Source organism: Mesocricetus auratus, unplaced genomic scaffold, assembly GCF_017639785.1.
Source record: "Mesocricetus auratus isolate SY011 unplaced genomic scaffold, BCM_Maur_2.0 Super-Scaffold_100242, whole genome shotgun sequence".
Lineage (NCBI taxonomy): Eukaryota > Metazoa > Chordata > Mammalia > Rodentia > Cricetidae > Mesocricetus > Mesocricetus auratus.
Window position 1 is genome coordinate 18,262 of NW_024429257.1, and position 10,447 is coordinate 28,708.

General features: G+C 40.8%; 1 pseudogene; it reads left to right on the forward strand.

The window, feature by feature from the left end:
* Positions 1 to 8,316: 8,316 nt before the first annotated feature.
* On the forward strand, positions 8,317 to 9,859 carry LOC121136469 (annotated as a pseudogene).
* Positions 9,860 to 10,447: the final 588 nt, after the last annotated feature.

A 10,447-nucleotide genomic window follows, 5' to 3' on the forward strand; every position in this document is an offset into this window, starting at 1 on the left:
GAGTAATCTTAAGTTTGGTAGATGGAATTAGAAGAAAGGAGGGAGGACAAAATCCTCTTAATGGTATGTAAATAAAATGAAAAATGTTAAAGAATAGATAATTGTAAAGAATATATATACAAAATAATTGTATAGGATATGTATACAAAACCTTTTCTGATTGCCTGTGTTAGCTTCAATAGCTTTTTGTCTTTATTTGGGGAGATGCTTCCATCATAAATCTGTATTTGTTCCTTCTTAATTTTTAGAGAGGTCTAATATTATTCAAGTGATCCTATATCTACTACATACTAGAATCACACTCTATGTTCCTATAATCTTGGAACTTTGGCTTCCTCTCTACAGTACAGAATATGATTTCTCCCTTGCCAATTTATGAGGTTTGTGAATGCAAATACTTCCTCACATTATAAGTAGTTAATATACTATTGTGTATCCACACTGTGGTCACCAAAGTTTCTCAAATTTGAGTATTTCTAGATATGGAAATTCAGAGATCGTAGCCTTTGTAAATATTTCAGGTGATTTTAAGCAAGTATTAAAATTAAAAATTAAAAATTAAAATTAAAATTAAAATTAAAATTAAAAATTAAAAATTAAAAATAATTCAATTTTTTTCAAAATTTAACTTTGTTAAATAAACTACAAAATCATTGATACATGGACACATGAGACTCTCCATAATCCACCGGTTTTAAAAAGTATTACACCTCTACATAGAAATATCTCCTTCTAGTTATGTTCACTCTGAGAGCACAAACAGCATTTTGTAACTAGATGCTAGATATCCACTAACAAAAACAGAAGTCTATTCTGAAATCCAAAGTACAGGATGTAAGTTGAAAAATGTTCAATTGCATCACACATTGGTCAAGGAAGAAATAAGAAAGACATTAAGAGTTCCTGGTTGTCAGAGTGGATAACTCTGCAATCTATGGGGCCTTGCAGAATAGATCAGTTTTTATTCCTGTCATAAAAATGGACTCTAAGAGCCCATTCCACATGGATGGACTCTCTCTAAGCCTGGACACATGGGGGACGACAGAGAACCTGCCCAGGATGACATGACAGACTCTGAAAATCCATTATGGAAGGCTTTAACCTCCCTCGGAAGTGGAGGGGGATTATGAGGGTTGGAGGGTTGGAGGGACTTAGAGGCCAGTTAAGTAAAAAATTATTACAAAAAATTATAATAACACACTATGAACACTAAAACACAGGAGGAAAGGGCAAGCATGCTAAAGCAACTTATGGAAGACCATGACTGCACTCCATGCTTCAGGCCCCAGATGTGGGAACATTTCCATTCCAAAGCCCGCACCTGTAATCATTGACAGTCAGAATACAGAAACTGGCCACAGTGGCTGATTCCGTGAATAATGATTATCATGGAACTTTAACTACTAGACATTACATTTTCTTTATCCTCTCAATAGTGTATGACTTATACTTTTGCATACATGTGTGTCCAGTATCCATTGATATACATCATTCATATATTTTAAATATATATATTTAGATATAATTTCAGAAGATATTTGCCACCTGTACTTTTGTTTAAACTTAATAAACATTAATTACAGGCCATGAGGTTGCAGCAGGTAAAACATTGTTGCAGTGCATTTTGGATTAAAGGTCACCTGAATTTTCAGTTTAGAATACCCCGGAGCCTTTCATGCTAGAAGGAAAGGCCTTTTGAAGCTTGTAGTGGTTCATTTTGGCTTTGTTTTCAAACATAATCTTTAGTAAAAACTTGCTTAGAAAAAACAATTCCTAGAATTCATTGAAAATGAATGGATAACATACCCAACCATATGGGACACTTTGAAAGCAGTGCTAAGAGGCAGTCACTTAGCACTATGTGCCTACATAATGAATCTAGAGAAATCCCACAATAGTGATATGACAGCACACCTGAAATATCTAGAATAAAAAACAAAATTACCCAGGAGGAGTAGATGACAGCCATAATAAAATTGGAGGTTGGACATTAAAATAGAAACAAAGGAAATAATACATAGAATCAATGAAATAAAGAGTGGTGTTCTTGCCAGGTGGTGGTGGCACACGCCTTTAATCCCAGCACTTGGGAGGCAGAGGCAGGCTGATTTCTGAGTTTGAGGCCGAGCCGGACTGACAGCCTCCAAAACAGTACAGGAAACCGTGTCTCGTAAAAACCAACAAAAAAAGAGTGGTGTTCTTGAAACAACAAGATAGAAAAACCTTCATCCTATCTAACCAAAAGAAGACAGAGAATATGAAAAGTAACAAAACCAGAAATAAAAGGTGGGACATAATGATGAACACTGAAAAAATCCAGAGAATAGTCAGTTCATACTTTGAAAAACCTGAACTCCACAAAATTGGAAAACTTAAAGGAAGTGAGCAATTTTCTGGATAGGTATCACATACCAAAATTAAATTAAGAACAAATGAAAAATTTACATAGACCTATAATCCTTAATTAAATAGAAGCAGTCATCAAAAGTCTTCCATGCAAAAAGAACAGAGGGCCAGCTGATTTCAGTGTAGAATTCTATCAGAAATTCAAAGGTAAATTAATACTAATACTACGCAAAATGTTCTATGGAATAGCAACTGAAGTTTCAGTGCCAAACTCTTTTTACATGGGTATAATCACCTTACCACCAATCTCCTGTACCAATTCTTTCAAGGGTACCTCCTAATTTTCTAAGAGGTGCAGCATGACTGGATTTATGTTAAGCTCTTTGATCTATTTGTACTTAAGTTTTGTTCATGGCCATTGATATGGTCTATCTGCAGTCTTCTACATGTCCACATACAGTTATGCCAGCACCAATTACTTTCTTTTTATATTGTATAATTTTAGCTTCTTTGTGAAAAAAATCAGTTGTTTGTATGTGTGTGGGTTAATATCAATGTTTCCACTTCGATATCTTTGGTCTACCTCTCTATTTTTGTGCAAATACCAAGCTATAGTTCTATAATAGCTCTTAAAGCCAAGGATGGTGATTCCTTTGGAAGGTGCTTTAATTTACAGTGTTGTTTTGGCTATCCTGAGTCATTTGATTTTCCATATAACGTTGAGTATCATTCTTTAAAGGTCTGTGAAGAGTTACTCTGAGATTTTAATAGGGATTGCATTGAATCAGTATATTGCTTTAGTTAAGATTTCCATTTTTACTAGGTTAATAATACTGATCCAAGAGCATGGAATATCTTTCCGTTTCCTGGTAGTTTCTTCAACTTCATTCTTTAAAGAGACAAAGTTCTTGTTATTCAAGGCTTTCACTTGTTTGGTTAGTGATACCCCAAGTTATTTTCTTATCCATCAGATAAATGCAAATCAAAACACCTCTGAGATATTATCTTGCTGCTGTCAGAATGGATAAAATCAAAAACATAAATGACAGTTTATTCTTGAATGGATGTGGAGAGAGGGGAAAACTCTTCCACTGCTGGTGGGAGTACAAACTAGTACAGCCACTTCAGAAATCAGTATTGTGGTTCTTCAAGATAATAGGAATCAGTCTACCACAAGATTCAGCAATTATACTCTTAGGAATATACCCAAAGAATGCACATTCATACAACAAGAACATATGTTCATCTATGTTCATAGCGGCATTATTTGTGACAGGCAGAAACTGGAAGCAAACTACATGTCCTTCAACCAAAGAATAGATGGAGAAAATGTGGTACATTTACACAGTGGAGTACTACTCATAGGAATCTTGATATTTGTAGGCAAATGGATAGATGTAGAAGAAACCATCCTAAGTGAGGCAACCCATTAATAAAAAGGCAAACATGGTATGTCCAACTCATATGTGTATATTAGACAGAGAGTAAAGTATTACCAGCCTACATTCTACACCTCCAGATAGTCCAGGAAACAATGAAGACAGTAAGAGAGACTTACATGGTGCCCCAAGGGAGGCAAAATGTACAAGAACTACTGAACAAATTGTGAGCATGTAGGGAGGCAGGACAAAGAGAAGGTGAGAAGAGGAACTGGGGTGAAAACATGAGGAATCAGGAAGATTGAGTGGGGAGAGGAATAGAGGAAAGGAAAAAAGAGACACATCAATAGAGGGAGCCATTAAAGGTTTAAAGTGGAAATCTGGCACTAGGAAAATGTCCAGTGATACACAAAATGACCCCATCTAAGAATCTAAGCAATAATGTAGAGGCTATTTAAAATGTCCTTCCCCTATAATGTGACTGATGACTACCTTATATAACACCCTAGAGGCTTCATCAAGTAGCTGATGGAAGCAAAAGCAGACACCAACAGCTAAACACTGACCTGGACTCCTGGAATCCAGTTTAAGAGAGGGGTAGTGATGCACAAATGGGTCAAGACCAGGCTCAGAAATTCCACCGAAACAACTGACCTGAACAAGTGGGAGCTCATGGACCCCATTCTAACAGCTGTGCAACAAGCAAAGGACTGAACCAGCCCCTCAATGTGGGTCTCACTTTGGAGACCTGGGCAGTCTATGGGAACTCTGGCAGTGGTACCAATATGTATCCCTAGTGCACGAATGGACTTTGGAATCCTATTCCCTGTGGAGGCTTAATCTCTCATCCTAGATACTCGGGGGAGTGCCTAGGCATTGCCCCAAATGATGTGACTGACTTTGATGATCCCCCATGGAAGGCCTCACCATCACTGGGGAGTGTATGTGGGTTAGAATGTTTTTTTTGGGGGGATGTAATTATGAAAGCTAGAGTGAATGTGATTTGGTATGTAAAATAAGATTGTTTCTAATTCAAATAAAATTTTATTTTAAAATTGAAAAACATATAGACAGAGGAGATGGTGGCATATGTCCTTCTGTATATATGTTTGTCTTATTTTGATGAAAAAATCCCTGATGATAGAGTATACAGGCTGAAATATAGGGGGTTCTACTAAACCAGGAGAAGGCTGGGGAGAAGGGAGAGAGCGGCTGAGAAGAGATGCCATGCTGCCAAAGAGAAACATGCCAGGTAACACGTTGGTAATCCATAGACATGTGGCAACAAATATTCAAGATTCTTTTTATTTCTACTTCTCTTCCTACCTACTCACTTATCATCACTTGTCACCTATTATTCCCTAATATTCACTTTCTGTCTCACTTTATGTACCTGTTACCAAATTGTCAGCAACAGAAAGTTAGCCTGGATTCTGTTGGTAGATTGGTAGAATAGAATGTCTCCAAGTTACAAAGTAAAAATTGATATATAAAAAATTACCTCAAGAGAGAGGAGATAGTTACAGTATGCTAGGTCTTCTGAATTGTTTATTGAAAGGGGGATAAACTGAGTTGGATAAGCATTTCCAAAGTGAAAAAGAGAGCTTCCTATATAACCCTTTACTCCTCATACACACATCAAGAAATGATATATTTCAAGATAAGGATGATGATTTAAGAATGCAAGAAATGGACACTACCATGGAGGGCCTCACCCTCCTTGAGGAAATGAGGGGATAATGGGGGTTTGGGGGAGGGCAGGGAGGAGGAGATGGAAAGGGAGAGGGACCTGGAACTGAGTTGTGAAGCAACCTTTATTCTAATTTAAATTTAAACTTAAAAATAAAAAAAAGAATTGTTTTCATTTTCATTCTCAATTCATTTAAAGAATTTCTAAAAGCTTTGTAGTGTGTATTTGGAGTTATGAATGAATCTAATTTTTGACCATGATAAATGCAATTGTAAGACACAGACCACAGTTGTGATCGACATTCTGAATTTGGATTTTTCTGGTTTATTATGAAATTGGCATTATATAATTTAAGCTCTCTGAAGGGGTATCTCAGCTGTGAGAAGAAGAGGCAGAAATATGTGAAGGTCATGGTTACATATAAATTTAATTCTATGTCAGGCAGGTGTATCTGAGATCCTGCTTTAAAATATATAACCATGTTTATCTTAAAGTTAAAACAATAGTCATAAGATATTTATTTGCTCAATTTTTGTTGAGTTTTACTGAGAGACATTGTCATGTGATTTAGGATGGCCTTTAACCCCTGATCACAATTAATTACTCCACTACCTCATTGCTCCCAGCCCAGGCCTCTCTCATTTTGCATGATTAAATCAGAGTATAAATGTTGAAGTAGATTTACATACACACACACACACACACACACACAGAAACTCACACACACATACTTTAGTTATTTTATGAGAGCCATACATAAAAAGAATTCTTTTTTTCCTTAGAAATCATGTTTTCATTTAATATTGAATAACAAGAGAGCTCTCTAAAAAGAAAAATAGAGTTAGGATTTGGAGGCCCCAGTATAATCACATGGATTTTGAATGGTGCAATTTATGAAATTATTCAAGCTGAGAATGTGGTGCATCTCTCTAGTATTATCTATTCATTACTTCCCTTATGGACTATTGACACATTTCACAAAGTGAACCTTGATCTTTCTGTCCCAAAGTATATACTCAAATTTCCATAAAATCAATTATTTGGTTTCTCACATTTCCTTGCACTTCAGTTTCAATCAAATAAAATTTAATGGTAGTCTGTACTGATATAAAACATATTGTTTACTAAATCACCAATATTAATAAGATTTTATCATATACTGAAATTGGATTCATTACTTTAAGCAATAAAAAATCAAAGGCACTTCTATTCACCTTGAGGAAGAAAAAATCAAGACTAATCCAAGCTTATGCTTTCTAACTACTGGTATTTTGCAGGAATTTTATTCTTTTTCTTTCAATTAACTGCTTCCCCAAGTATATTTTTCCACATCTTCTGATATGAAATCATCACTAAATTGGTAGTAGTATTGCAGTTCTTACTAATATTAAAATCCTGACTAAAAATAACCAGATTTATCAGAATTTGAAACCCATCTGCAGATGGCTTTTATTTTGCCACTGTTCACAACCTTGGCATTTTTCCCTTTAAAAATGAGACTCCTTCATGGACTGCAGGGTTGGACTCCAAAGATCAGGACTCAGCCTCTAGCGAGAGTGACTAACTAAAGCCCCTTGATTTCTGTGGGCCTTCAGGATTCTAGAAAAACACAAAGAAATCTTCTGGCTGTAAAATGCTATCTCATGTCATCCGATTTGTGTGACAGCAGTCCTATAAGAAGCCACCAGAAAGATTAAGAATATACTTATGCTAATTCACAAATCAATGATAAAAGACTGAGGTGCCTATTTAATATTCCAAAGGGAATACTGTCCATAGTTTTTCTCAACATTTCTAATATTTGTTCTGTTCTCTTTTAATAAATTACTGGCTCCTCAGCACTTCCCAACATTTGCCCACACTGTTAACCACTCCAACACCTGAGTTCCAATTCCCTTCCCCTATCCTGTGTTTATTTCATAGCCTCAGTCACTTTGGATTTTGGAGTCGCTCAGGTCCCTGTCCTCTTTGTTCCTCATCCTTGTCTTTTCCAGTATCTACCCCCACATCCTCTAATTTGTTGCTTCATTCTTGACATTTTTAGAGGCCTGTGGCTGTTTCTCCCTCATATCTATCAGTAAACTTTCCCCTCTCCCAAACATAAGCACATACCAGTATCATTTCATTATTTTGTTTCCATTCAGCAGGGTATATTTCACAAAAAAATGTGGAGTAAACTGATCAGAGCATTTCAAGAACAATTAAGGGAACACCCTTTCATAATCGTATGGTTTGCTATATAAAACTATGAAAAATTTATTTGTGTACTCTAAACTTTGTCAGAAAAAATGTTTTAACATATTTTACAATTTAGTGTTTAAATGTTTCCCTAAATGCCTGTCTGTATAGCACACAATTTCCTGGTGCAACTGTAGACCAGAGACAGAAATATAATCCTCTTCAAATGGAGTTGCAATCTAGGTGCAAGAAATTCATCCCAATTCTACAAGAGGAGGAGCCAATGCAGAAAAAAATTGAGTCATCATTCCAGACACTCAAAACTTCAATTACACTGGTTTATCCTAGAGGAAACATTGGGTGAAGCAAATGTGAATTTAAAGAAACCATATTTAAAGCAGGAAGCCGTCCGTAGCCCGAGTGCCCGGCCAGGGCCTTGCCGGTGTGCTCAGCAGCGACTCAGCATGGCATGGGATGCCACAGGGCACGGGTCGGTGGCGCACGGGCCAGGACGCGGTGCCAGCCCTGGCTGGGATGTGAGGCCCGAGCGACCGCGCTGGGGCGGGAAGGGAGGCAGGAAGGAAGCGCTGCTCGGACGCGCGAGGAGGAGCGGTGGCATGGCTGGCAGGTGGGGAGGGCGGCATTGGCCCCAGGCGGCAAGCTCTTGGCACCTCCCAGGGCAGCGGCGAGGCCCCCGCCTCCTGCACCCAGAGCGGCGTAGCGGCGGGAGGAAGATGGAGACCCACATCTCGTGCCTGTTCCCGGAGCTGCTGGCCATGATCTTCGGCTACCTGGACGTCCGAGAGAGGGTCGCGCGGCGCAGGTGTGCACGGCCTGGCGGGACGCCGCCTACCACAAGTCGGTGTAGCGGGACATGGAGGCCAAGCTGCACCTGTTCAGGGAGAACCCATCTCTGTTCCCCATCCTGCAGGCCCGGGGCATCCGCCGCGTGCAGATCCTCAGCCTCTGCCGCAGCCTCAGCTAAGTGATCCAGGGCATGGCGAACATCGAGAGCCTCAACCTTAGCGGCTGCTACAACCTCACCGACAATGGCCTGGGCCATGCATTCGTGCAGGAGATTAGCTCACTGTGCGCTCTCAACTTGAACCTCTGCAAGCAGATCACCAACAGCAGCCTGGGCCGCATAGCCCAGTACCTCAAGGGCCTGGAGGTTCTGGAGCTGGGAGGCTGCAGCAACATCACCAACACTGGCCTTCTGCTCATTACCTGGGGGCTGCAGCGCCTCAAGAGCCTTAACCTCCGCTGCTGCTGCCACCTCTCGGACGTGGACATCGGGCACCTGGCCAGCATGATGCAGAGCGCTGCTGAGGGCTGCCTGGGCCTGGAGCAGCTCACGCTGCAGGACTGCCAGAAACTCACGGATCTTTCTCTGAAGCACATCTCGAGAGGGCTGACGGACCTCAGGCTCCTCAAACTCTGCTTCTGTGGCGGCATCTTGGACGCGGGCCTTCTGCACCTGTCACACATGGGCAGCCTGCGCAGCGACACTGGCATCATGCATCTGGCCATGGGCAGCCTGCGCCTCTCCGGTTTGGATTGTCATTTTTGTGACAAGATTGGAGACCAGAATCTGGCTTACATAGCCCAGGGACTGCACGGCCTCAAGTCCCTCTCCCTTTGCTCTTGCCATATGAGTGACGATGGCATCAACCGCATGGTGCGGCAGATGCACAGGCTGCGCCTGCTCAACATTGGACAGTGTGTACGCATCACGGACAAGGGACTGGAGCTGATCGCTGAGCACCTGAGCCAGCTCACGGGCATAGACCTGTACGGCTGCACCAGGATCGCCAAGCTCGGCCTGGAGTGCATCACGCAGCTGCCCTGCCTCAAGGTACTTAACCTGGGACTCTGGCAGATGACGGACAGTGAGAAGGTCAGGGGAGGGCAGCAGTTCAGGTCCCCTGCCCTGCCCTGCTCATCCCACGACCAACACTGTTCCCGCACACTCACGCACACACTTACACGATCACGGCAGTGGCCACCATGGGGCCATGAAGCAAAATCTGGGGTATTTTCTCCTAGCCCGGCGCCCCTCCCCGCTGTGTCTGGGGTTCTCCTGATCTCTGTACCCACTCTCCACTCCTTTCCCGGTGGGTGGAGAGACGGACGCTGCTGCTTCTGCCCTCTCTTCTGCAGGGTATGGAGACTGATTCAGCCACTGCCAGCTGTATCCCGGGGCACTGCATTGGGCAATGGGATGGGGGCGTGGAGGGACAAGGAGTTTCAACCCCCGAGGAGTTGAGGAAAGATGTCTGCCTTCACTTACACTTTATTTGGATACTGTGATCTGGTTTTTATTTCCAGATGTGTAGAAAGCAAGCCAGCCTCTTCTCATCGCTGCTTCTTCGGTCCTCTTCGACTCACTTTGTTTTTATCTGCTTCCTTTTTGTTTTCAAAGAAATCTGAACTCATAGCCCCCCCTCGCTTTTTTTTCTGCTGAGTATGTTCTATATATATATATATATATATATATATAGTATATATATATATATATGTATGATACATATATAGATATAGACATATATGCCTGGCTACCTCGTTTTAGTTTACTTTTTTCTTTTAAACCATGAAATTCTACAAGAGAGATATTTTGATACTGAAACATTTTTGTGCCTAGACTAGAAAGATGCCCACGGTTCTTCCCAACCTACATCTACCTACCCAGTGTGCCCCACTTCCGTATCCTGGCTGTGACTTTTCTTTTTCCCTTGTCTATTGGGCTTTGAAGACCCAACCATGTTTTTAAATCTTGATTTAATTCATAGCACAAATGTATGGGAGAAATGAGAGTAGAGCTGCCTTTGTGTTCACCGGAGATGCAGAGTGAGTC